We start from the raw sequence: 27,378 nt of genomic DNA on the forward strand, positions 1-27,378 counted from the left end.
CCAAGAATCATTTGCACATGAAACCCTGAGATTTGCAACTTTCATTAATCTAATGCAATAGCAATTCTTATACCACATCATTCTATTGGAATTGATGACTAATCATTCCCAAAACTCTTTTGAAACTATTGTTTTGAAACTATTGTTCCCATAATTTTGTCTTTTGATTGAAAAATGTCATGACCCCATATCTTCTTACATTGTATGTTATCTGTTGCATAGCTAATCCCTCTCCCTCAGATTTAGTGGCTTAAAACAGCAACCATTTGTTTAGCCCACAATTCTGTTAGGCAGTTCAGAAGAACTGCCTTAAATGAACCGACTCATACTCTGTGTTCAGCTGCTGTATTAACTGGTGCTGACTGGACTAAGGGGGCCTCAGTTAGGATTACTCCTCTCTGCTCATGTGGTCTTTCATCCTCCAGCAGGCTGGGCTGGTTCACATGGTGGTGGTGGGCTCCCAAGAGCAGTACATTGATATCTGAAAGGCCTCTTGAAGTTCAGGCTCAACCTATCACAGTATAGTGTCCACTATGTCCTGTTGGTCAAAGCAAATGACAGGGACAGCCCAAATGCAAGAGATGGAGAAAGAGATTCCACCTCTTCATGTGAGAAGCTGCAAGCGTTGTGGCTAGTGTTGCAATCTACCATCCCAGACATTTAAAGCTTATTTTCAACATCCTGTGGGTTCTATGAAGACAGTGTCAGTGTCTGATTGACTTTTTTATTTCTCCCTGTAGTATCCTTCACTCACAGAGCCTAAGAAAGAAAAGGAAAATAGCATTGTTAGCACCTAATGTATCAAGGCATTGGCTAGACCTTTTCTATGAATTGGTTCATTTAATAGACACATAGCCATTTTGCAGATAAGGAAACTGAGACTCAGAAAATGTAAATCACTTGCCCACATAATTCAATCTAAATGCCAAAGTTGGGGTTTGAAGTTGCACTTAGGTCTAAGTTCAAAGCTTTCTATGTTCTACCATGCTTGCTGCTTAGCATGTTTTCTTTTGTATAATTCATGCTGCTAATGAAATAGTGTAAGCCAGCTGTATGTTTGCTGTTAGTGAAATGTGAAATGATTTGTCTTCTTTTTCAGTCAATATGGCAAGTCTGCTCCATTTATTCCCTTTATCATTGCATACACTACAAATATTCTCTTGCTATACCTTCACATGTCAATTAAGGTATGCAACAGTAATTTCCTTTTTTTTTTTAATTTTAAGTTCTAGGGTACATGTGCACAACTTGCAGGTTTGTTACATATGTATACATGTGCCATATTGGTGTGCTACACCCATTAACTCGTCATTTACATTAGGTATATCTCCTAATGCTATCCCTCCCCGCTCCTCCAACTCCACAACAGGCCCTGGTGTGTGATGTTCCCCTTCCTGTGTCCAACTGTTCTCATTGTTCAGTTCCCACCTATGAATGAGAACATGCGGTGTTTGGTTTTCTGTCCTTGCAATAGTTTGCTGAGAATGATGGTTTCCAGCTTCATCCATGTCCCTACCAAGGACATGAACTCATCCTTTTTCATGGCTGCATAGTATTCCATGGTATATATGTGCCACATTTTCTTAATCCAGTCTATCATTGATGGACATTTGGGTTGGTTCCAAGTCGTTGCTATTGTGAATAGTGCCGCAATAAACATACCTGTGCATGTGTCTTTATAGTAGCATGATTTATAATCCTTTGGGTATATACCCACTAATGGGATTGCTGGGTCAAATGGTATTTCTAGTTCTAGATCCTCGAGGAATCGCTACACTGTCTTCCACAATGGTTGAACTAGTTTACAGTCCCACCAACAGTGTAAAAGTGTTCCTATTTCTGAACATTCTCTCCAGCACCTGTTGGTTCCTGACTTTTTAATGATCGCCATTCTAACTGGTGTGAGATGGTATCTCATTGTGGTTTTGATTTGCATTTCTCTGATGGCCAAGTGATGATGAGCATTTTTTCATGTGTCTGTTGGCTGCATAAATGTCTTCTTTTGAGAAGTGTCTGTTCATATCTTTGCCCACTTTTTGATGTGGTTGTTCGTTTTTTTCTTGTAAATTTGTTTGAGTTCTTTGTAGATTCTGGATATTAGCCCTTTGTCAGATGAGTAGATTACAAAAATTTTCTCCCATTCTGTAGGTTGCCTATTCACTCTGATGATAGTTTATTTTGCTGTGAAGAAGCTCTTTAGTTTAATTAGATCCCATTTGTCTATTTTGGCTTTTGTTGCCATTGTTTTTGGTGTTTTAGACATGAAGTCCTTGCCCATGCCTATGTCCTGAATGGTATTGCCTAAGTTTTCTTCTAGGGTTTTTATGGTTTTAGGTCTAACATTTAAGTCTTTAATCCATATTGAATTAATTTTTGTATAAGGCGTAAGGAAGGGATCCAGTTTCAGTTTTCTACATATGGCTAGCCAGTTTTCTCAGCACCATTTATTAAATAGGGAATCCTTTCCCCATTTCTTGTTTTTGTCAGGTTTGTCAAAGATCAGATGGCTGTAGATGTGTGGTATTATTTCTGAGGCCTCTGTTCTGTTCCATTGGTCTATATCTCTGTTTTGGTACCATTACCAAGCTGTTTTGGTTACTGTAGCCTTGTAGTATAGTTTAAAGTCAGGTAGCGTGATGCCTCCAGCTTTGTTCTTTTGGCTTAGGATTGCTTTGGCAATGAGGGCTCTTTTTTGGTTCTATATGAGCTTTAAAGTAGTTTTTCCAATTCTGTGAAGAAACTCATTGATAGCTTGATGGGGATGGCATTGAATCTATAAATTACCTTGGGCAGTATGGCCATTTTCACAATATTGATTCTTCCTATCCATGAGCATGGAATGTTCTTCCATTTGCTTGTGTCCTCTTTTATTTCATTGAGCAGTGGTTTGTAGTTCTCCTTGAAGAGGTCCTTCACGTCCCTTGTAAGTTGGATTCCTAGGTATTTTATTCTCTTTGAAGCAATTGTGAATGGGAGTTCACTCATGATTTGGCTCTCTGTTTGTCTGTTATTGGTGTATAAGAATGCTTGTGATTTTTGCACATTGATTTTGTATCCTGACAGTTTGCTGAAGTTGCTTATCAGCTTAAGGAGATTTTGGGCTGAGAGGATGGGGTTTTCTAAATATACAATCATGTCATCTGCAAACAGAGACAATTTGACTTCCTCTTTTCCTAATTGAATACCCTTTATTTCTTTCTCCTGCCTGATTGCCCTGGCCAGAACTTCCAACACTATGTTGAATAGGAGTGGTGAGAGAGGGCATCCCTATCTTGTGCCAGTTTTGAAAGGGAAAGCTTCCAGTTTTTGCCCATTAAGTATGATATTGGCTGTGGGTTTGTCATAAATAGCTCTTATTATTTTGAGATACATCCCATCAATACTGAATTTATTGAGCATTTTTAGCTTGAAGCGCTGTTGAATTTTGTCAAAGGCCTTTTCTGCATCTATTGAGATAATCATGTGGTTTTTGTCTTTGGTTCTGTTTATGTGATGGATTACGTTTATTGATTTGTGTATGTTGAACCAGCCTTGCATTCCAGGTGGATAAGCTTTTTGCCAGTATTTTATTGAGGTTTTTTGCATCAATGTTTATCAGGGATATTGGTCTAAAATTCTCTTTTTTTGTTGTGTCTCTGCCAAGCTTTGGTATCAGGAAGATGCTGACCTCATAAAATGAGTTAGGGAGGATTCCCTCTTTTTCTATTGATAGGAATCGTTTCAGAAGGAATGGTACCAGCTCCTCTTTGTACCTCTGGTAGAATTCGGCTGTGAATCCATCTGGTCCTGGACGTTTTCTGGTTGGTAGGCTATTCATTATTGCCTCAATTTCAGGGCCTGTTATCGGTCTATTCAGGGATTCAACTTCTTCCTGATTTAGTCTTGGGAGGGTGTATGTGTCCAGGAATTTCTCCATTTCTTCTAGACTTTCTAGTTTATTTGCATAGAGATGTTTATAGTATTCTCTGATGGTAGTTTGTATTTCTGTGGGATCAGTGGTGATATCCACTTTATCATTTTTTATTGTGTCTATTTGATTCTTCTCTCTTTTCTTCTTTATTAGTCTTGCTAGTGGTCTATCAATTTTGTTGATCTTTTCAAAAAACCAGCTCCTGGATTCATTGATTTTTTGAAGGGTTTTTTGTGTCTCTATCCCCTACAGTTCTGCTCTGATCTTAGTTATTTCTTGCCTTCTGCTAGCTTTTGAATGTGTTTGCTCTTGCTTCTCTAGTTCTTTTAATTGTGATGTTAGGGTGTCAATTTTAGATCTTTCCTGCTTTCTCTTGTGGGCATTTAGTGCTATAAATTTCCCTCTATACACTGATTTAAATGTGTCCCAGAGATTCTGGTGTATTGTGTCTTTGTTCTGATTAGTTTCAAAGAACATCTTTATTTCTGCCTTCATTTCATTATGTACCCCAGTAGTCTTTCAGGAGCAGGTTGTTCAATTTCCATGTGGTTGAGCGGTTTTGAGTGAGTAATTTCCATTTTTTTTAAACAATGCTTATGTTACCATCTCTAGACAAGTTAGTCCAGATGATTTTGGTGTTAACATGTTGACATTTCCTAGCACTATTACTGCTAGCTGAATATGAGTGGAAAGTTGGGGGAAATTTTGCCAGATCTGTATTAGTTTGTTCGCACACTGCTATAAAGAACTGCCTGAGACTGGGTGATTTATGAAGAAAAGTTTAATTGACTCACAGTTCCACACCCTGTGCAGGAAGCATGCCTGAGAGGCCTCAGGAAACTTACAGTCATGTCAGAAGGGCGAAGGGGAAGGAAGCGTGTCTTTACATGGTGTCAGAAGAGAAACAGAGACAGAGCGAGTGAGAGAGTGAGAGTGGAGGGCGAAGTGCCACACTTTTAAACCGTAATCCAACCCCATGATCCATTGACCTCCCACCCGGTCCCTCTCCCAACATTGGGAATAACAACTCAACATGAGATTTGGGTGGGGATACAGAGCCAAACCATATCAAGATCTATTTAGAATTCTCCAGCAGATTGGATTAATGACATAGATTTGTGATTCTGTAATTTGTAGTGTCATTATAAAATATGGCTGCTTTGATTGCAATAAGATATCTCTGAATATGGTTCGAAGGAAACAGATCTCGTCCTTGTGGAGATAGGATTACATAACTCCCTCTCACTCATTTTGCCATTGATTCAGAATGTTTCCCCCTAAGATGAAGTAGTGTTTTAGCTTAGGATGGTAAGAGCAATTCATCACCAGGCACAGTGACTGACACCTGTGATCCCCACACTTTGGGAGGCCCAGGCCGGTGGATCACTTGAGCCCAGGAGTTAGAGACGAGCCTGGGCAGCATGACGAAACCCCATCTCTACAAAAAATATAAAAATTAGTTGGGCATGGTGGCACATGCCTGTAGCCCCAGCCACTTGGGGGGCTGAGAAGTGAGGGAATCTTTTGAGCCCAGGAGGTTGAGGCTGCAGTGAGCCATGATCGCATCACTGCACTCCAGCCTGGGCAATACAACAAGACCCTGTCTCAAAAAAAAAAAAAAAAAAAAAAGGCAATTCATTGATCTCATCTCATTTGACTAGTTCAGTTATACATTGAGAAGGCTATCTGAGATGATGTCAGGTGTGGAGCAGTGACTATCCCAATGATCTGAATGTGATTGACCACTTGGCTTTACTAGGATTATCTCACTGTTTGGTTCTAATAAAGGCAGTCATTCTAGTCTGTGAATTTACCTTGCTTTTGCTACGCACACTTCAATGATATACTATTGAAACTATAAAAATCTATAAAAATTGGTTTTTGCATGTGAGTTTAAAAAAAAATGTTTTCACCAGGCTGTGAGTTTTCTGTCTTTATTTTCTATTGGGAAACTAATAGTGCTATGACTATAGTATGTTCTCAAGGAAATTTTTATGAAAATTGAATTAATCAGACACGGTGCTTGGTGTTGGAGTAAAACAGAACTTGTTTTAAATCCTAGTTCCCCCACTAGGTTGGGTGAGATGAGACAAATGACTTAACCTCACTGCCACTTTAATTTGTTCTCTCTCTCTTTTTAGGGTAGTAGAAATGATACCTACCTTATAGGGTTATGTGAGTAATAATAAGATATAATGTGTGTAAAATTCTTGTACAATGCCCAGCACAGAATAGGTGCTCAATATATTAAATATATTGTTATTATTAATTAATTAATTAATGCTGATTTCTGCTATAATTTTGACGAATTGAAATCCTGGACTTGATTAATTTGCTTGTATTTGTCTTCCCTTCTTCCAGTACTTGATGACAATTTCTACTTGCGGTAAATGGAAGGTTACAAGTTACATGCTCATACAAACTTTAGTCCTTTATTCCTTGGAGTGAGTTTTAAGAGTCCTCATGTTAAATAATTCATGTAATCACAGAAATAATACTATGTATCAGGGACCACTTCCTTTATTAAAGATAAAGGCAGTGGAAATACCGCCTTTGCCAGAAGTACTTCAGTTACTCTGAGAGAGAGACATTGGTTTACTATATGACAGCACAGTGCATGGCACATAATAGGAGTTTGGAAAATATTTATTTTAAATGAATTAATAATGAACACATTGTGAACAAATAAATGGTTTACTATTTAATTATTCAGGAATCAATTAAACTTTATTCATAAAAATTGTTTGGGGGTTTTAAAAAGCCCACACACAAATGAGATGCATCACAGAGGCAAAGGGTATGACATTATTAAAACTGTTATTGCTGAATCACAGTTCAGTAGTAAGTGAGTGTTTGAGGTATTCAAATAAGTGAGTATTTGAGTGACTCTAAGAAGATAACGAAACTCCTCCACTGTTTTACAGTTGCAATAATTTTTAAGGAATATATAAAAACATATGCTAGTGTTTCCATTTGAATAAAGATAGTATATATAACATACGCAATTAAAAAGAAGAAAGAAAACAAATTTTATTGTGTTTTTCTTTTCACCTTATGGGCAGTTACTAGATGTATGATCAGCAGTTTTAGCAGTAGAGACCATATTAACTGTTTTTGAAAACTCTCTAGTGCTTCGCACCATCACTCAAAACAGAGAAATTCGTTTTAATTAAGTGTCAGGAACTATTCTGTGAAATTTTGCCAGCATTTCTGCTAGCCAGTAAGTAAGGTTAATTGACAATCTTTAATAGAGAATCTTAGAGACATTCATATCATAATTAATGTAATTTAAGATGCTGAGGATGCATGAATTATCTACTCAGTGTAAATGGGGTCTTTGATTGTGAAGAGAAATACTCAAGTGCAGTGGTATCTTACATAATAGATTCCCTCATTAGTGTGAATTAGTGTTTCTAAATGTTGTTAATTAGCAAGCCTGGGAACAAACACAATAAAAAATCAAGTTCACCAAATCACAAAAAAGTACTGGTTAGCGTATTTGGTAAACATGGGTGGATAACTATTTTGATTGAATCTCCCAGCAACCTAGTTTACTGTGGTTGCAGGCCCTGTGCACAGTATGTTTTACCTGCCGTAGGTATAATCGATCATATATTAAAGGTTTGTAATGACTGTTGAAATAAAAAAGTATTTCAGAAAGTCACTGAGAATATAGTTTTGTGAGGAATAAGGAGATGATGTTCTATTTCTGATGTGACCGTAAAAAGGCATAGAACTTAAGAGAGGGCTGGGCGCGGTGGCTCAAGCCTGTAATCCCAGCACTTTGGGAGGCTAAGGCGGGCAGATCACGAGGTCAGGAGATTGAGAGCATCCTGGCTTACACGGTGAAACCCCATCTCTACTAAAAATACAAAAAAATTAGCTGGGCACGGTGGCGGGCGCCTGTAGTCCCAGCTACTTGGGAGGCTGAGGCAGGAGAATGGCGGGAACCCGGGAGGCGGAGCTTGCAGTGAGCTGAGATCGCGCCACTGCACTCCAGCCTGGGTGACACAGCGAGACTCCGTCTCAAAAAAAAAAAAAAAAAAAGAACTTAAGAGAGAAAATAACAACAGTGTCTCTCATTTTCCCAGAATTTATTTCAACTGGCTGTTGAGCCTGGCCTTGCTCTCTTAGGACTCAAGTTAAGTAGAAATGCAGACTGTGTGCAGTTCTGGTCACCTCCTAGGGAAGCACTGAGAAGGGAGCAAGTAATAAACCTCAGGAAAAAGCAGTTTTTTTCTTTTGGGTCAAAGAGCAGTGGGTGATTTTTTTAAACATCTGAGATAGAATTGGCAATAAAGAAAAGTTAGAAAAGAAGGCATACTGAAAAGTAAAACTGAGGGATGCGAACCAGGTAGAAGACACTGTATCTACCATGCTTTTCAAGCTATGGTAGAGTGTCGTGAAATCAAATGAGTGGGTTATGATCAGCATTCTTTTAGTGAAATGAAACAAGATAGGAAGAGAAGTTATAGAATGAGATGGGAGGGTCTGTTGTAAGATAGGACAGAATAGGACAGAATAGGAAATACATATTATAGAATGTATCACAAGTAATAAGAGCCAGTGTCATTTCTTGAGCCTTTTAGGTTTTATTCAAAGATTTTTGGTTTTACCAAAGTAGTATATGTATACCTGGTTTTAAAGGTCAAGTAATAAAGAGAGTAACACGAAATGAATCACAAACTTAAATATAGAGCATAAAACTTTTAGAAAAAAAAAGTAAGAGAAAATCTTTGGGATCTAGAACTCAGCAGAAAGTTCTTAGGCTTGACAACAAAAGCACTATCCTTAAAAAGAAAACAGATAGGCTGGGTGTGGTGGCTCACGCCTGTAATCCAGCACTTTGGGAGGCCGAGACAGGCGAATCACGAGGTCAGGAGTTCAAGACCAGCCTGGCCAACATGGTGAAACCCTGTCTCTACTAAAAATACAAAAAATTAGCTGGGCATTGTGGCGGGTGCCTGTAATCCCTGCTACTCAGGAGGCTGAGGCAGAAGAATCGTTTGAACCTGGCAGGTGGAGGTTGCTGTGAGCCGAGATTGCACCATGCACTCCAGCCCAGGCCACAGTGCCAGACTCCATCAAAAAAGAAAGAAAGAGGCCGGGTGCAGTGGCTCCTGCCTGTAATCCCAGCACTTTGGGAGGCCGAGGCAGGCAAATCACAGGGTCAGGAGATCAAGACCATCCTGGCTAACATGGTGAAACCCCGCCTCTACTAAAAATACAAAAAATTAGCCGGGCGTGCTGGCGGGTGCCTGTAATCCCAGCAACTCGGGAGGCTGAGGCAGGAGAATGGCATGAACCCGGGAGGTGGAGCTTGCAGTGAGCCAAGATCGGGCTACTGCATTCCAGCCTGGGCAACAGAGCGAGACTCCGTCTAAAATAAATAAATAAATAAACAAATAAAAAGGAAGGAAGGAAGGGAGGCAGGGAGGGAAGGAAAGAGGGAGAGAGGGAGGGAAGGATGGAGGGAGGGAGGGAGAGAGAAAGGAAGGAGATAAAGTGGACCTCACTGAATTAAAAACTTTTGCTCTGCAAGTGACACTAAGGGGATGAAAAAAAAAGCTGCAAACTGAGAGAAAATATGTGCAAATGACGTATCTGACTAGAATATATAAAGAACTCTCAAAACTCCACGAGGGGGGTAAAAAAAAAAACACCAGTTGAATTAGACAATAGGCAGAAAACATGAAGGACTTTTCACCAAAGAGCATATAAACATGGCAAATCAGTGCAAGAAAAGATGTTTAATACCATCAGCCCCATGGGGAGAGACCAGTTAAAACTACAGGAGATATCACTACACACCTGCCAGAATGGCTAACACAAAAAATAGGAACGACACAAAATGCTGGGGGAGATGCAGAGAAGCCAGATCGCTTACATATTGCTGGTGGGAAAACAGTTTAGTAGTTTCTTAAAACTATTCAGTTAGTTACTATCCGACCAAGTAATTTTATTCTTGGGCATTTAACCCCGAGAAATTGTTATGTTCCCATAAATCCTATATATGCATGGTCATAGTAACTTTCTTTGTAATGACCCAAAACTGGAAACAATCCAGAGTAATATTAATATTTATTATATAATACATTACATATATTAGTATATTGCATATGATATATTAGTATATTGCATATGATATATTAATATATTGCATATGATGATATTATGTATGTACTATATATATTTAAAATACAACTGGGTAGTTTTCCATAGCATGTATGTGCCACAATTTGTTTAACCTTTTGCCTATTGGTCAAACTTTTCAATAGACAAAAGATTAAAGAAACTGTGGCACATACATGCTATGGAATACTACTCAGCAGTAAAGGTGAATGAAGTATTGATACACACAACAATGTGGTTGAATCTTGAGAGAATTATGCTGAGTGAAAATATACCAATCCCAAAAGATCACATATCATTAATTATTATTACTGATGTATCATACATTAGTGTAGTGTGGGAAGTGTATATATATATGTGTGTGTGTGTGTGTATCTCCATTTATGTAACATTCTTGTAATTATAGAAATGCATATCATGAGTGGTTGCCAGTAATCACGGTGGGAGCTGGGAGGAAGGGGGTATGGCTCTAAAAGGACAACATGCGGACTCCTTGTGGTGATGGAAATGTCTATATCTTGACTGGATCAGTGTTAATATTCTGGCTGTGATATTTCACTATAGTTTTGCAAGATGCTCCCATTGTAGGAAACTGAAGAGAGGGTACACAGAATCTCTGTGTTGTGTCTTACAAATTGCATGTGAATCTACAATTGCCTCAAAATTGAAAGTTCAACTTAAAATAATAAAAGGCAAATGATATAAGCCCTTTGTTACAGATTATAATGATTTTCTTCCTCAACTCTCCCACTCTATCCCTAGGCCCCTTTCCAGGAGCAGCCATTTTCTATTTATTTTAGCTATTTCTCTTGATATTTACATATCTCCATATTTTTCCAATAATATGAGTGTAGTACTGCTGACTTCTGACTAATTCATTTTGAATACCATTTACTTTCTATTCTGGTAAATGAAGATTTCACTCTTCCTTCTGCAGACCCTCCCAACCTTTCAACATAAGTCACTATAGTTTTTTGAGAAGTCAAAATTCAGTGTCTACATTATGTATACATATTACATTGCACTGTGGTTGTTTCTTACCTTTTGCTTTTCCTGTAGTAAATTAAATAGCTTGTTGGTTGTTGCTGTTTTCGTAATTCTTCCCACATCTTCCAGTAATCTCTCAGTAATATTTTCCACAAGGTAAATTGCGTCAGGTGACCAATCGGTCCCATTGTGACTTTTCTTTGAGAACACATTCTGGAAACCTCCATTCTCCTTTTACCTGAGCTGGCCGCTCTCTAAGCCTGCTGCACAGCCATTATCTTTTGAATTCCTTTTTATTTTCTTCTAGATTGGATTCTCAGTTTTCAGGATCTCATGTTTTTGTCTGTCTTGATTCACTCCATTATTTCAGAGAGTAAAAATCCAGTTTTTTTAAGGTAAAAAGATGATATGATGACAGAAGGCATGATGATGACAGCTGTCAGTGTGTCTGTCCCTCAATTCACACTAGTCCTATCTGGACCAATTTCCCTCTCCACCTGGCACACTGCCTTCACACGGGAATTTTCCTTCACTGTCACCCTGCTGACTCCTGTTGTGTCTCTCTGTGTCACCCTGCTCTGTGGTTGTGTCTCCCTCTTTCTTTGTTTACTTTGCCATTTTGATGAAGTACATCCTATCATACATTCCTGAGAAGAGTGTCTGGAAGGCAAAATTTTTAAGAGCTTGTATGTCTGGAAATAGTTAGTATCCATTCTAGAATATCTTATTGGGTTTTTTTTTCTCCCTTCATTTTCTGTTATTGCTTTATGAAAATCTGTTATTTGTAAGTTAGACTTGCATACTGGCCCTGATTTTCTTATCCTTCCTCTTTCATTTTCTACCTCTTTGTCTTTTTGTTCTACTTTCTAGGAGTTTTGGCCAATTTTATCTTCCAAGCCTCTTACTAAGATTTTCATTTCTGCTATCATTTCTAAGGTTCTTTGTTTTTGTTGTTGTTGACTAAGTGTTCTTTTATTTTAGTATCCTATTTTTGTTGCATGGATAGAGTATTTTGCCTTATATCTGTGAAGATATTGACAATGTTTTGAAATTTTCATTTCCTTAGTTTCTGTTACCTTCTAATTGCTTTTGATCTCCATTTTTGTATTGGAAGATTTCCTTAGATACTTAGTAAACTTGAATGTTTTCTCATAATAAAATGTTGAAGACTAGAAGGGTGACTGGAGTTTCTGAGTGTATTACAGCTGATTAACTTTGATCTTCACCATAGGTTGACCTGAGTCAACCACTTTTGGGGGAATTCCTGGCAACAGTATCTTTAGCTCTTTTTTCTTGCACTGATCAGGTTCCCCAGAGAGTAGTTACTCCTGGAGGGAAAAAGTCTTACTACCATTATTATGATAGGGAGCAGGTTGCAGTGGGTCCTCAACATTCAATCTGTTTATGATCACTTAATACCCCAGCTTTTGGTTGAATACCTGTCCTTTGACTGTGTTGGATGTATCTTTGGATGAGGGGGTGACCTCTCATCTAAAGATTTCCGTCTTCTGCTGGAATGGAAGAGGACCATATGCCCAGGAGTCTGGGGGAGATTGCACGCAACCTTCCTTATCTTAGTTATCCCCGCCTTTATGCTTGGATCAAGAAGTACCTAATGTTGCCAATTCCTGAGCCTTTTGAGTTTTCTAAAGTGTAAATCTTGTTGTTCCTAGCTTTTCTCAGTGTTGGCATAGGGTTTTCTTTCTGGTATCAGCTAGTCAGTTACCTAACTTGTCCATCTGCTTTCCCACTTCCAAAATTATGTTGTTGTCATCTCCTTTCCTTTTCTCTTCTTTTATGGGTTTATGTCTTTTTTTAAAGTATTTCATCACTATAGTTTTAGTGGGTTTTTCAAAAGGAACAAGATTAGATGTATATGTTCAATCTACCAACTTAACCCAGAAAGGAACTTCTGTCTTATTTATATGTGTATGTGTGCATCTTTGTATGTGTGTGTGCTGAATCACAGCATAAACTATAATCCTTATTTTGGATGAAAGTCAAAGAAGTCAGTTAGTCCAGGCCAACAAAAAGTCATCAAGTTCAGTCAAAGGCTAGTCATATTTTCTCTTTGCTATGAAAGCCTCCCATAGAGCTGAGAGAGTTTTGAAGACATTTTTTCAGAATGTGGTATTCATAGGAAGCTCTAAGTCTATCTCTTTGGAAAAAAAAAAAAAGGTAAGCTACACTTCCTCTAATACTGCATTTAAATGTGTCCTTCATTTCTGTTTTGAGTACTAGGATTATTTATTCTGGGTCCCAAATTTTCACGTCAAGAAAGTCATAATACTAAATAAGTAAAATAAAAAACAATAAAAATAACAAGTAATCCCAGCACTAAATTATACAATTTGTATCAATCTGTAATCTCCAATTCTGCTATTTAAAAAAAAAAAAAAAAAAGCTTGCTCTCCAGATTGCATCTACTTTGGCAAAAATGCATGGAAAATGCGATTACCTGTTCAAAATATTAAAATTAGCCCTTTAACTAGAATATTGCTTTGGAAGTTCAAAATGATATTTAGCTTTTAAACCAGTATGTGCTGCAGATATGGATACCTAGAGGCTTTTTTTTTTTCAATAAAAACAAATTTTCAGAATTTTTTTCAAATATTGTATCATTTCTACAGCCTAGAAAAAATGTAATTAGCGTGTGTTCACAGATGTATCAGAATTTTTATTAGAGCATTATCTTTCATTTCTATGGGAACTCAGTGAGATGATTTTCTAACTCTTAATTTTAAAAAACTCACTTGTAAGCTATTACTTCAAATCTCAAGATTCAGAATTGAGTAAACAATGGTCACATGATTAAGATTTTACAATTTGTTGCTACAGTACCAGCAATATAAGGTATTGAGATAAATGTCAGTTTGGAAAAGGTGATAGGTGTGAAATATCCAAAAGTGACATGTGAAGTAATGCTATCTTGCTGTAAAGTATTCAGATTTCCATTAGTGTTACATTGTTCCTGAAGAGAAAAAATAAGTCTGGATTGCCTTCTTTTTTATATTAATGTGGATGATACAGATAACTAGTGAGAGAGAGAGAGAAATCCCTCTTCCTTTTGTACCAATGTGAACACTCTTCTATTATTTACTAATTATAAATGTATAGATCCAAGAATTTAAAGTGGGCTTACAGGTTGCATTTCCACCTAAAAATAAACATGCAGCATACCATATTTATTCAACAAATATTTCCTGAGTTCTACTATAAAAGGTATTCATTCTTTTACTTTAAACTTCTTTTGCCTCTTAAATATTTTCATGGGCTAATAGGGGAAGATTCTATTTAAAATGTTTATAAAAAGTAAACATTATGTGGAAATTTGGGGTTTTTTCACAGTAGCATTTTGAAGTATACCTAGTATAAAACAAAAATTTATCCATAGTACAACAGAAAACAATAAGGCCAAAATCCAGAGGTTAGCTACATGAATGACAAGGCACAGTCCTGCCCTCATGGAGCTCACTGTCTAACAAGGAAAGGGGCTTGTAAGCAATGAAATATAATACAGTGTAATAACTGAGAAGACACAGGCATACACAGTAAAGGAAGGACTGCATCAGTCTTCCTTCAAAGAGGTGGTAGACTCTTGAAAGGCTTGTCATTGCAGAGCTAAGCCTGAGGCTCTAAACTCCATCATGCCACCCTCCACACTTCATCCTCTGTGCTTAGGACCTCTCAAAATAAAAGAAATTGCTAGACTGCAAAATAAAATTATGGTTTTCAAAGTGCCACAAAAGTTACATGTAGGCGAAATTAAAATGGTGTATTCTAATTATTCTGATGTTCTCCACATTGTGAGTGTCCCTCGCTATTGTTGGTGCCCCGTGCATATTATATAATCTGTCCACCACAAATTCAGCACCTAGAAATTACCAGTCAAACAAATAAGAAAAGCAAAGAGGATGGATGAGAGTGTGTAGACGATACCCCTTGGGAGAGTGTCCAATGGTGATGGCTCTTGAACAGCACCTAAAGAAGCAGTTGGAATTTGGTGTGGCTGGAGCGTGGGATTGGAAGGCCATCATAAGATGAGGCTGAATGGGAACTTCTGGGACATCAGAACCAACTTCCTTCCCAAGGCAACCAGAGATGTTTAACTTTCCATCTATGTTGAGAAATTGACTTTGATATTAAATGTCAATTGATGTACAGGAAGAGACTGGAAGGGAATATATCAAAATTTGATAGGATTTGTCTTAGAGTGTTAAAACCACAGGTGATTTTTTTTTCTTTGTCTGTGATTTAATTTAAAATTCAAATTTTCAAGGTTTCTATAATGCACATGTGTTACTATTATAATGAGAGAAAAACAAGGTGAAAATAAAAACTATTTGAAAGGAAAAACATCTAGAGTAAAGAATACATTATCAGGAGTATTTTTCTGGGTTCTTTATTCGTGCCTTGAGGACCTAGTTTGGCTCTTGGTTACTTAGCAGCATCCAGCGTGGAACAGAAAGAAAAGTCCCTAGCCAAGGACTTAGTGAAATGAAATTGTGCTACTGCATCAGGGCCCAAGCAGTTACTCTAAACTCTAGTTGGATTAAAGGAATTGTCTTTGGACTAGCACATGTCTAAAATTGTAACTCTAAATTTAGGATGATATTTCAGGTTTTGAGAAATGATAGCAGAGGGTGGCAGGGGGTGAGTAATTGAAATACAACCAGCAACAGAAGGAAGGAACCCTTGGAAAATAAATTATAATTCATTACAGGATATAATACATTAGTTATCACCACCATTAATAGTAGCCATTTTAATGTGTGTTCCCCATAGCATAATGAAATAGAATCATCACATACTTTATTTAAATTCCTAAAATAAAAATGAATTGTGAGGCTGGGCACAGTGGCTCATGCCTGTAATCCCAGCATTGTGGGAGGCTGAGGTGCACAGATCACCTGAGGTCAGGAGATGGAGACCAGTCTGGCCAACATGGTGAAACCCCATCTCTACTAAAAATAGCCAGGCGTGGTGTGCACCTGTAGTCCCAGCTACTCTGGAGGCTGAGGCAGGAGAATAGCTTGAACCCGGGAGGCAGAGATTGGAGTGAGCCGAGAGGCACATTGCACTCCAGCTGGGCAGCAGAACGAGACTCCATATCAAAAAAAAAAAAAAAAAAAAAAAAAACGAAAACAAAAACAAAAATGAATTGTGAACTTCTAGCCCTCACACTTTCACTGCAAGTAACATATCACAATAATGGTTGCTTTTTTATGATGATGCATAAATATTTTGTTACAGGGTACAAAAATACTTTTCACTTTTTGGTTGATTTCAAGGTTTGGAAAGAATGAGGAGCAGCGGCAGGCGGGGTGACTGTGGAGAGGTGAACAGAACGGCATAGCGGGCGTTCCTATGACTGCTGGCCCATCCGAGAAGATGGGAGCAGAGAAGCCCAATTTGAAAGGAAAAGGCAAACCCCATCTATCTGTTGGGTGGAGGCGGACGCTGAGTCTGGAAGCGTGTGGGGCCGCGGGAGCGTGGTGGGTGCAGGAGCGAGGCGAGCAGAGAGGGGCCAGGCAGGATGAACCGCCGGGGGCCAGGACCTGTTGCTATGGTGACAGCGTGAAAACAAACTGTATGCTGACATATACACAAGTGTAAGCGTCTTCATTCGTGCCAGAAAACATGCAAAATTAAACGCCTCGTTTCCTCGAGGGGAGCTACAGAAGCAAGTTTGGGTGGGAGGTCAGGCCTTGCAGGGTCCCAGTGACCCTCGAAGCTGAATCTGGGCACCCCAGCGAGAAGGTCCCCAAATCCTCCTGAGAGGCGTTGGAGAAAGGCTTGAGGGTGCAGAAAAGGGCTGAAGAAGAGTAGGACGGGGAAGGAGGAAGGGGAACAGGAAGGAGTACACTGGCCGCCCGGGGGCGGTGGAAGCTCAGGGGCCACCACTGCTGGTGATCCCAGCACCACCACAGATTCCCAGAACCAACTCCCTGGTGACCAGACTGAAGAACTAACAGAAATGATGATACTTCCATCCTTGCTGAGTGGTGTCAGAGGATGGGTACCAGCGCACCTGGCATGGAGGGCGGCGGCAGCTGCAGTGGCAGCTGGGTAGATGAATGTAGCATAGGTGAAGGGTGGGGTCGGCTCTGTAGTGTACAAAGGGTAGGAGCCCAGGCCTCTGGGGATGCAGGGATCAGAGCAGCCCCCTTCAGCTCATAGGGGTCCCGAGCGATGAAGTAAGTGTGCTCCTAGGGCGGGGTGCACGTTGGTGGGATTTGGAGTTGCCCTTAGCTTGCTCTTGGCCATCTTGGTGTTGGCTTTGGCAAACTCTAGCCTCAGGGCCTGTGGGTTCTCGGGATCTAAGCGAATACGGTTCAGCGCATTATTGGCCGCTTATGCTCCTGCCCAGCTATCAAAGATCACAAAACAAACAAGCTGTCTCGCGGTGAGCTTGATCACGGCCTCTTCATACCCCCTTGAAAGGCCAGAAGAACAAGTAGAGTTCTCTGGGTTTAATGTCCGTGGGGAGGCCGCTGATAGTGTCCGAGCCTCCTCCTCCAGGACGCCGCAGGAGCCCGCGCTGGAGCCAGTGCAGGTGCCCCCACCTGGCTCGCCTTCTGGTTGCTCCTGGCGCGGTGGACGGGGCGGGGCGGTGGGAAGTGAACGTCAAGGCAAGCGCGGCGCCGGCCCCAGCAGGGAGTGGGCGTGGTTACCTTTAAGACTTGGAACTTTGGAAGATTTTTTTGGGGGGGGGAGGGGCTGCGGGGAGACGGAGTCTTGCTCTGTCACCCGGGCTGGAGTGCAATGGCGCAATCTCGGCTCACTGCAACCTCCACCTCCCGGGTTCCAGCGATTCTCCTGCCTCAGCCTCCCGAGTAGCTCAGACTACAGGCGCCCTCCACTACGCCCGGCTAATTTTTGTGTTTTTAGTAGGGACGGGTTTTCACCATGTTGGTTAGGCTGGTCTCGAACCTGACCTCAGGTGATCCGCGTGCCTCAGCCTCCCAAAGTGCTAGGATTACAGGCGTGAGCCGCCACACCCGGCCCGGAAGATTTTTTTTTTTCTTCGTTCTGTTTTCCTATTTTTCAAATACTTCATATCAAGAAGTATACATTATTTTTGTGATGGAAAAATCCTTAAATTCCTTAGGAAACTTTAAATAAAATATAAATAATTTATAATCTCATGCACTAGTACAGCTAATTTTATTTTTACATATTCTCTTCTAGCTACTCTTCTTTTCACATACTATTGTACATAGTTATAATCAACATAGTTTCATATTTTAATTTCATTGCACATTTTAAAATATTTTCATGTTATTACATACTATTCATAATTGTATTTTTCATAGCTGTGTAGTACACCTGCATGATCAAATGCTATAATTTACTATAATTTACAGTTTTCTATTTTAGGGCATTGAAACTTATATAACTATTTTTCAATGGTAGGTGATACACATTATTGCATTAAGCTACATTTCTGTTCTTTTCGAACTTATTTTCCGAAGGAAACTTCTCTGGTATAAAATTGTAAGATTGCTGATTATATAGCAAAGGCATGGAATCAATCTAAGTGCCCATCAGTGACAGATTTGATAAAGAAAATGTAGTATATACACACCATGGATACTATGCAGCCATAAAACAGAATGAGATCATGTCCTTTGCAGGAACACGAATGGAGCTGGAGGCCACTATCCTCACCAAACTAACACAGGAACAAAAAACCAAATACCACATGTTCTCACTTATAAGTGGGAGCTAAATGAGGAGAGCACATGGATACAAAGAGAGGAACAACACACACTGAGGCCTACTTGAGGGTGGATGGTGGGAGGAGAGAGAGGATCAGAAAAAATAACTGTTGGATAGTTCCTGGGTGATTAAATAATCTGTACAACAAACATGACTTTACCAAAGTAATAAACCTTCTCATGTCCCCCTGAACTTAAAAGTTTAAAAATCAAAAATAAAAATAAAAAGATTGCTGATTATACATTAAGTCTTTTATTGCCATAAAAATTTAATCTAATTTATATTGTCACTAGCAATGTCAAAGTGTGCCAAATTTATCTCAATTTTGTATTAGTTATTATTCTTATGAAAATTAAATAGGTATAAGTTCATGCTTTTAATTTACAATATTTAAATTTCTAGTAAGGCTGAATAATTTTCAGTCATTTTTTACTAGTCTTTCCTGACTGACTTATTTGTACATATATATTTTGGATTGTGATTCATTCAAATAAGTTCCTTATACATTATAGATATTAAGCCTTTTTTATATTTTGGAATTCTTCCATAATCAAGAATTTTTGGCATCATACTTCAGTTATTGTGGGAAGTAACATGTTCTGTCTTCATTATCAAAGCTGCCAGCTCAGGCCGGGCGCGGTGGCTCAAGCCTGTAATCCCAGCACTTTGGGAGGCCGAGACGGGTGGATCACGAGGTCAGGAGATCGAGACCATCCTGGCTAACACGATGAAACCCCGTCTCTACTAAAAAATACAAAAAACTAGCCGGGCGATGTGGCGACGCCTGTAGTCCCAGCTACTCGGGAGGCTGAGGCGGGAGAATGGCGTGAATCCGGGAGGTGGAGCTTGCAGTGAGCCGAGATCCGGCCACTGCACTCCAGCCTGGGCGACAGAGCGAGACTCCGTCTCAAAAAAAAAAAAAAAAAAAAAAAAAAAAGCTGCCAGCTCTCTCCTTTGTAATTTCTCCTATTGCCCCAAATGTGAGGACGTTATTATTCCTCCACAGGCAAAACAAGTGTTTCTGCTATGTCTTTGACAATTGGGTTTTATTTTTGTCAGTGACGGTGTAAGCTGCTTATGTGTAAAAGCAGTAGTGATTTCTTTAAAAGAGAAAGAGGGCCAAAGCCTGAGAAGAGGGGGTGTTTTGATGGCTGCGGATAGAAGACAATGCCTGGAATTCAGAAGGCTGAGGCCTTCAAGCTCAATTAAAGATGACTAGAATGTTGTGATAGGACAAAATCTTGTTCCTATATCACCAATTTATCAAAGGATTTTTAAATTGCTTTTCTGTTTTTTATGACGTAGTCATTTACTGCCGTCTTGTGAGGCATGTATGTTGTCTCAAATTGCTGCTCTGCAAAATATATCAGCAGCACCAAGGAACACAGGATGGCGGATTAGCCAAACACACTGCTCAGCTCTGGCTGAGAGAAACCAGGAGATGTCATTTTTCTACCTACAACCGGTGGTCTTTGCCCTTGGCTATACATTGGATTCCTTCAGAGAGCTGGGAACTCCAATGCCTGGGTCCTAGCCTTTGGTTTCTAATGTTATTGGTCTTGAGAGCATCCTGGGTTTTGGGATTTTTTTAACACTCCCCAAATGATTTTAATGTGCAGCCAAATTTGAAACCCACTGTAATCATTTCATCAAGAAATGCAAAAAAGATATCCAAAATAAAAGAAATCAATGTATCGAAGAGATAGCTGTACCCCCATGTTTATTGCAGCACTATTCACAATATCTGAAATATGGACTTAACCTAAGTGCCCGTCAGTGAATGAAGAGATAAGGAAAATGTGGCATAGATACACAATGAAATATTATTCATCCATTAAAAAGAATGAAATCCTGTCATTAGCAGCAACATGGATAGGACTGAGGCCATTATGTTACGTGAAATAGGCCAGGCACAGAAAGAAATAGACCATATGTGCTCATTCGTATGTGGGACCTAAAAAAGTGGGTCTCATGAAGACAGAGCTTAGACTGGTGATTACAAGAGGCTGGGAAGAGAAGTTGGGAATTGGAAGAATGGGAATGAAGAGAGGTTAATTAATGGCTACAGTTTGCTAGAAGAAGTCAGTCCTAGTGTTTGATAGGTCAGTAGGGTGACTATAGGTTACAACAATCTGTTGTATATTTGAAATAGCTAGACAAGAATAATTCAAATATTTCTAGCATAAAGAAAAGACAGATATTTAAGATGATGGATAGCCCAAGTATACTGATTTGATCTTTACAAGTTTTATGAATGTAATGAATTATCACATGTATTCCAAAAATATGTGCATCTATGTATCAATGAAAAATACAATTATTTTAAAAAAGAAATGCAGAAAGAATCTAATCTGTAAAAGGAGGTAACTAAGAAAAAGAACTAGAAACTGCCTGTCCTTCTTCCATAAATACCTTCATCTTACTGGTAAAATTTCATAGTGGAAATAGAAATATGGTCTTCGGACATAGCAGAAGTTTCCAAAATGTTCTTCTTTACCATCCTCTCTCTTCGTCGTCTAAAGTCCAAGTGGTCCTTTCCAGACAGTATGGAAAGTAGCAATTAGTAGTTTTTCAAAATTCAAAATTTGGCTTAGATCTTTTTATTTTATTTTTATTTATTTATTTATTTATTTTATTTAGAGATGGAGTTTCACTCTTGTTGCCCACACTGGAGTGCAATGGTGCGACCTTGGCTCACTGCAACCTCCTCTTCTCAGGTTCAAGCAATTCTCCTGCCTCAGCCTCCCAAATAGCTGGGATTACAGGTGCCTACCACCATGCTCAGCTAATTTTTTTGTTGTTGTATTTTTAGTAGAGATGGGGTTTCATCATGTTGGTCAGGCTGGTCTTGAACTCCTGACCTCAGGTGATCCACCTGCCTCGGCCTCTCAAAGTGCTGGGATTACAGGCATGAGCCACCGCGCCCAGCCAGCTTAGATCTTTTTAAATGTTGAGGAACAGAGTACTTGAAAGCAAATCCTGAACACTGCTAATTAATAGGAAACAGGAAACGCTTGGGGAAGACAAATAGTTGCATTTTATATTTATTTTTCTCCCTAATGCCAAGCATGGACCATTCATGGGGCTGACTCTGCCAGAGAGGATCCCAAGGGGATCCCTCACAGAGAGCAGGACTTTGGGGAGGACCTTGTTCCATGGGCATTTTGCCCTTTTCTGAGTAGGTTTTGACTAGATGGTCACATGAGTTCACTGTCCCATAACCTACATCTCCCAAAATACCAGAACAGAGAGGCAAACGTGTAGTTGGAGAACAGAGGGCCAACCTCAGCTGGAAATTTAGCCCCTCCTAAGCACTTTAGCATTCAGAGGGGTTTAAGCCCCTAAGAGTAATAAGAAAGACATTTAATGTGTTATTAACGTCACTGGAAAGAAAATTGACAACTCAAGATACAGCAGGTCCACAAATAAAATTGTTTCCTTCAACATCGTTTTGTTAGATGGATGAGGAAAAAAAAAAAAAAATGATTCTTGGCTGGACCACTGTCTGTGTGGAGTTGGCACATCCTCCTCAGGCCTGTATGAGTTTTCTGCAGGTTCTCTGGTTTCCTCCCATATCTCAAAGCTGTGCACTGAAGTTCACTGGCGTGTCTAAATCATCCTCATCTGAGTGAGTGCGGGGGTGTGTGTGAGCATGCTCTGCTATGTAGTGCATCCTGTCCATGGCTGTTAGCTGCCTTGTGCCCTCCACTGCCAGGATGGGCTCCAGCCACCCTCAACCCTGAACTGGAATAAGTGGGTTGGAAAATAAATGAATGAATGAATACAAATTATTGTAAAATGAAAATTTGTCAGAGCAGACTGTGGCTCACACCTGGAATTCCACACTTTGGGAGGTCAAAGCGGGAGGATCATTTGAGGTCAGGAGTTCAAGACCAGCCTTGGCAACATAACAAGACCTCTCCATCTCTGCAAAGAATTAAAAAATGAAAATAAAAACTAGCCAGACATAGTTGACATGTGCCTGTAGTCCTAGCTAAAGGGAGGCTAAGGAGGGAGGATAACTTGAGCCCAGGTGGTTGAAGTTGCAGTTACCTATGATCACGCCACTGCACTCCAGCCTAGGCAACAGAGGGAGACGCTGTCTCAAAAATAATCATCATAATAAATAACCATACTTCTGGCAGTAAAATGAGTTTGGTTAAAAACAACTAAACAGGCCAGGCATGGTGGCTCGCACCTGTAATCCTAACACTTTGGGAGGTCGAGTGGATCACATGAGCTCAGGAGTTCAAGACCAGCCTGGCCAACATGATGAAACCCCATCTGTACTAAAAATACAAAAAATTAGCTGGACATGGTTGCAGGCACCCGTAATCCCAGCTACTCGGGAAGCTGAGGCAGGAGAATCGCTTGAACCCGGAGGGGCAAAGGTTGCAGTGAGCCAAGATTGTACCACTTCACTCTAGCCTGGGCTAAAGAGCAAGACTCTGTCTCAAAAATAAAATAAATAAATAAGTAAATAAATAGCATACAATAATCATACAAATACACAACAACTGATGCAGTAGGAAAGCACCCAGCAAGCCCACCAATATTCGCTCTTGTTTTTTAACTGTATAGTGGTAGGAGGTGCCCCTTCTAATTTTCGCTTGGCAATCATTTATTCTTTGATTTAACCTCCCCCACCATGACCACTGTCACTCAGATTCACCAAAAATTAGGTAACTAATTATCTTGCTTGTTTTAATTAATATTTCTTAAGTGTATATGTAGCTCACATTTGTTTCAGTGTTTAATATTGTGTTTTGTGTCTTTATGTAGAAATTGGTGATGTTTTTGTGACCAGAAATATGCCATAGGACTTTAACTCTTGTTTAGATCACATAGCTGTGGTAAAATCGTTTTCATTATACATGATTTCACTTAAAGTCACCATTTCCAAGAACCTACCGAAGACATTAAGTGAGGACTTGGTGCACTTATGAAGCAGAAAGACAGCATCTTGCTCATCTTTGTAGCTTAAGCAAGAAAAAAAAATTCCCTAATTCACTCCTGCCTCAACACATGCCAGCAAAGATATATTTCCTATTCATTTGCTCTGACTACACCTACCCAAAAAAAAAGCAGGATTGAGTGTTTAATTTACGGCTTAAGCAATCAAATTATAAAGTGCTATGTAAAACTGCACAATCAGATGCATTTGACTATAATGTAATTGATGACTGACTCTCACCCTCTGTCCAGCCCTGTTCCTAAACAAGATGAGTCTCTTACTGGGGTACAGGATGTTGATGGGGAGTGCAACATTAGGCTGGGAGGTAATGTCTTGTAATCATTTGGGATGTTCTCAGGTTCATTTATGTGTGAACAATATAGTTTCACTATCTTTACTTTTGTGCTTATTGTGACTGTACACATCTGCTGAAAGAAAGTTTTCCATTAACTTCAAAATTAAAGGACTCTGTATTTTATGCTATTTCATTATTTGGACCTGCATTATCATGTTATGGCTGGTTATATTGTGTTTTCAAATACAGAAGTTATAATACAGGCTTGTAGGATCTGTCTTGTAACCATTCCAGTGTTCCCCAGCTTTCTGAGATGTGGTAAGAGACTAAGATAGAAGTACCTCTCATTCAGATTCAGATGAGGGAAAGCAGTCATATGGCTCTATTTTGAAGGACAGCATAAAACACTCTTGTGAATTCTGTACTGACAATCTTTTTTTTTTTTTTTTAAGAGACTGGGTCTCACTCTGTTGTCCAGGCTGGAGTGAAGTAGTACAATCATAGCTAACTGCACCCTTGAACTCCTGGGCTGAAGCTATTCTCCCTCTTCAGCCTCCTGAGTAGCTTGAATGACTACAGGCACACACACCACCATGCCCAGCTTTTTTTATTTGTATTAATATTATTATCTGTAGAGACGGGGTTGCCCAGGCTGGTATCAAACTCCTGGCCTTAAGCAATCCTCCTGCCCCAGCCTCCCAAAGTGCTGGGATTAAAGGAATGAACCACCACATTCAGATGTACTGGGACTCCTGATAAAGTTTGTTATTCAATATTTCCTTTGGTGAGCTAACATCTGGGCATCTCCCAGGGCTCCGTAATGATGGCTGGTGGCTTCAGTTTTGTCAGCCACCCAGTCTGTATATGAGTCTTCTATTCCACCTGACCTCTCCCCATCCCTTACACACACCCCTTGAAGTTCCAGAGTCTGTATATTTCCAAGGCTCCTTTGGGTGTGGCCCGGCCCAGCACATGGCCATGGTGACCACATTGCTCAAAATCAAATCTCTGAATGTTATGGGGTCCACACCATGCCAAGTGCACCAGCCATGTGAAAGAAAATGTGATGTGGGGGGAGATGGGAACCCAGATACCAATAAGAGATACAAGAAGGGCAGCTGGGTGTGGTGGTTCACGCCTGTAATCCCAGCACTTTGGGAGGCCAAGGCCGGCAGATCACCTGAGGTCAGGAGTTCGAGACTGGCCAACATGGTAAAACCCCGTTTCTACTAAATATTTAAAAATAAGCCAGGTATGGTGGTGGGCACCTGTAATCCCAGCTACTCGGGAGGCAGGAGAATTGCTTGAACCCGGTAGGCAGAGGTTGCACAGAGCCGAGATTGTGCCACTACACTCCAGTCTGGGCGACAGAGCAAGACGCCATCTCAAAAAAAAAAAAGAGACAGAGATACAAGAAGGGCAAATCCGGAAGCAGTCAGAGGTGAGGTTCAGAGTCAGACAGCTCCAGAACCCAACTGCTGGGGTTTAAGTTCTCATTCTGTCATTTATTCTCCAAGTGTCCTTCAGCAAGTTCCTTAGCCTTCTGTTCCTCACTTTCATAATCTATAAAACAAGAGGTAATAGTAAAACACACTTCATGGGGTTTTGATACAATTAATTAAAGTTCTTGGCACATAATTAGATTTCTCTAAAAAAAAAAAAACTCTTATTACTATCATCATCATTATTGTCCTGGAGTAAAGAATTGGAAGCCATGAAAGAAAGTTTCCCCAGCTGTATTCATTTCCTCGGGCTGCCATCCCCAGTTACCACAAATCAGGTGACTTGAAAGCACAGAAACGTATTATCTCACAGTACAGGAGTCCAGAAGTCTATGAAATCATGGGATCATTATGGTTGCTTCCTTCTGGAAGCTCTGCAGGAGAAACCATCCCCTGCCTCTCTCCTAATGACTGGTGGTGGCCAACAATCCCTGGTGTTCCAGTCTCTGCTTCCATCTTCTCTGTGTCCCTGTGTCTTTGCCTTTTCTGTTTCATAAAGACATTTTTGCTGCATTTAGGGTACCCCCAATCCAGTGTCATCTCATTTTGAACCTTACATTAATTACATGTGCAAGACCTTTATTCCAACCAAGGTCACATTCCAATGTTCCACGTGGACATAAATCTTGGGGTGACTCTATTCATCCCACTACAGCAACTAAGAGCGGGTTAAATAAAATCAGAAGAAACCACGAACAATTCCTGGAAAGAATGTCGTCAAACCATGGTCATGATGTTTATGGGCTAAAAAGACTGTGTTGTGTGGGTGGTCAATCCAGCAAACTGGGCTACCCTGAAGGTCATCACTGAGTCCGAACCAACTGTCAAACACAGAGTTAATCAATGTACTCTCATTCCAACTGGGGCAAACTTCTCTGGAGAAAACACGTATCTGATGGGAGCAAGCTATGCACATCAGGTAACACATAAATGTAGTGAGCTCTTTGCCCTGTCTCTCCTGACATGTTGTAGTCACAATTTAACCCCAAACTCATTCTGACACTGAGTAATGCAATGCAAAGGGCATGGGCTTTGGAGCCTCAGGGAACTGAATTCTAATGTCATCCTTTGCAACTTACTAGCTCCACTTGCCACCTTCATGGCCTCAGATGAGGTACTTACCCTCTCCAAGCCTTAATTTCTGCATCTGAAAATCGGTCATAATACCACTAACAACTTGTAAAGTTGCTCTATGTATGAAAACTAATATATGCAGAAGCTACACCTAAGTACCTGGCGTAAATTTCAATGAGTGATTGCTATTTGTCTTAGTCTATTTGCACTGCTATAACAAAATGCCTGAGACTGGTTAACCTATAAAGACTAGAAATTTATTTCTCACAGTTCTGGAGGTTGGAAGTTCAAAATGGCACCTTTCTACTGAGTCTCCCATAAGGGACAAACGTTATGTCCTCACGTGGTAGGAAGACCAGAGGGCAGGAGGGCCTACCTAGTTCACTCCAGCCCTTCTATAAGGTCACTAATCCCATTCATAAGGGCTCCACCCTCATAAATGAATGACCTCCTAAAGTTCCCACATCTTAATACTATCACACTGGTGATTAAGTTTCAACATATGAATACAGGAAGACAAATTTAGAAAAATAACACTATTAGTATCATTATTGTGAGGCAGTAATTTCATCTCTCCCCTACTAGGCTTGAGGGCAAGAAAGCCAAAGGGACCTTGAAGAAGAGCTGTGAAGATCCATGTGTCTACATGTATCTCATCATCTCTTCCCCCACCACCACCGGCATTACAGCACAAAAGTAAACTGCATAAACACACTGTAAATATTCATTGATGTAAATGACACACAAACGGCATTACAAATATAAGCACTGCCTCAATGAATGAACCTCCAATAGCCTTTCA

The 27,378-nt window shown here is 39.9% G+C and overlaps 1 protein-coding gene and 1 pseudogene across 4 annotated transcripts in view; one reads left to right on the forward strand and one right to left on the reverse strand.

Annotated features, from left to right (window-relative positions):
• KCNQ5 (potassium voltage-gated channel subfamily Q member 5) overlaps positions 1–27,378 on the forward strand; it is a 573,789-nt gene that overhangs the window by 515,590 nt on the left and 30,821 nt on the right. The gene's annotated exons all lie outside the window — the stretch shown is intronic.
• On the reverse strand, positions 16,392–26,664 carry LOC119620182 (RNA-binding protein with multiple splicing 2 pseudogene; annotated as a pseudogene).

This window comes from Chlorocebus sabaeus, chromosome 17, assembly GCF_047675955.1.
Source record: "Chlorocebus sabaeus isolate Y175 chromosome 17, mChlSab1.0.hap1, whole genome shotgun sequence".
NCBI classification, from domain to species: Eukaryota; Metazoa; Chordata; class Mammalia; order Primates; family Cercopithecidae; genus Chlorocebus; species Chlorocebus sabaeus.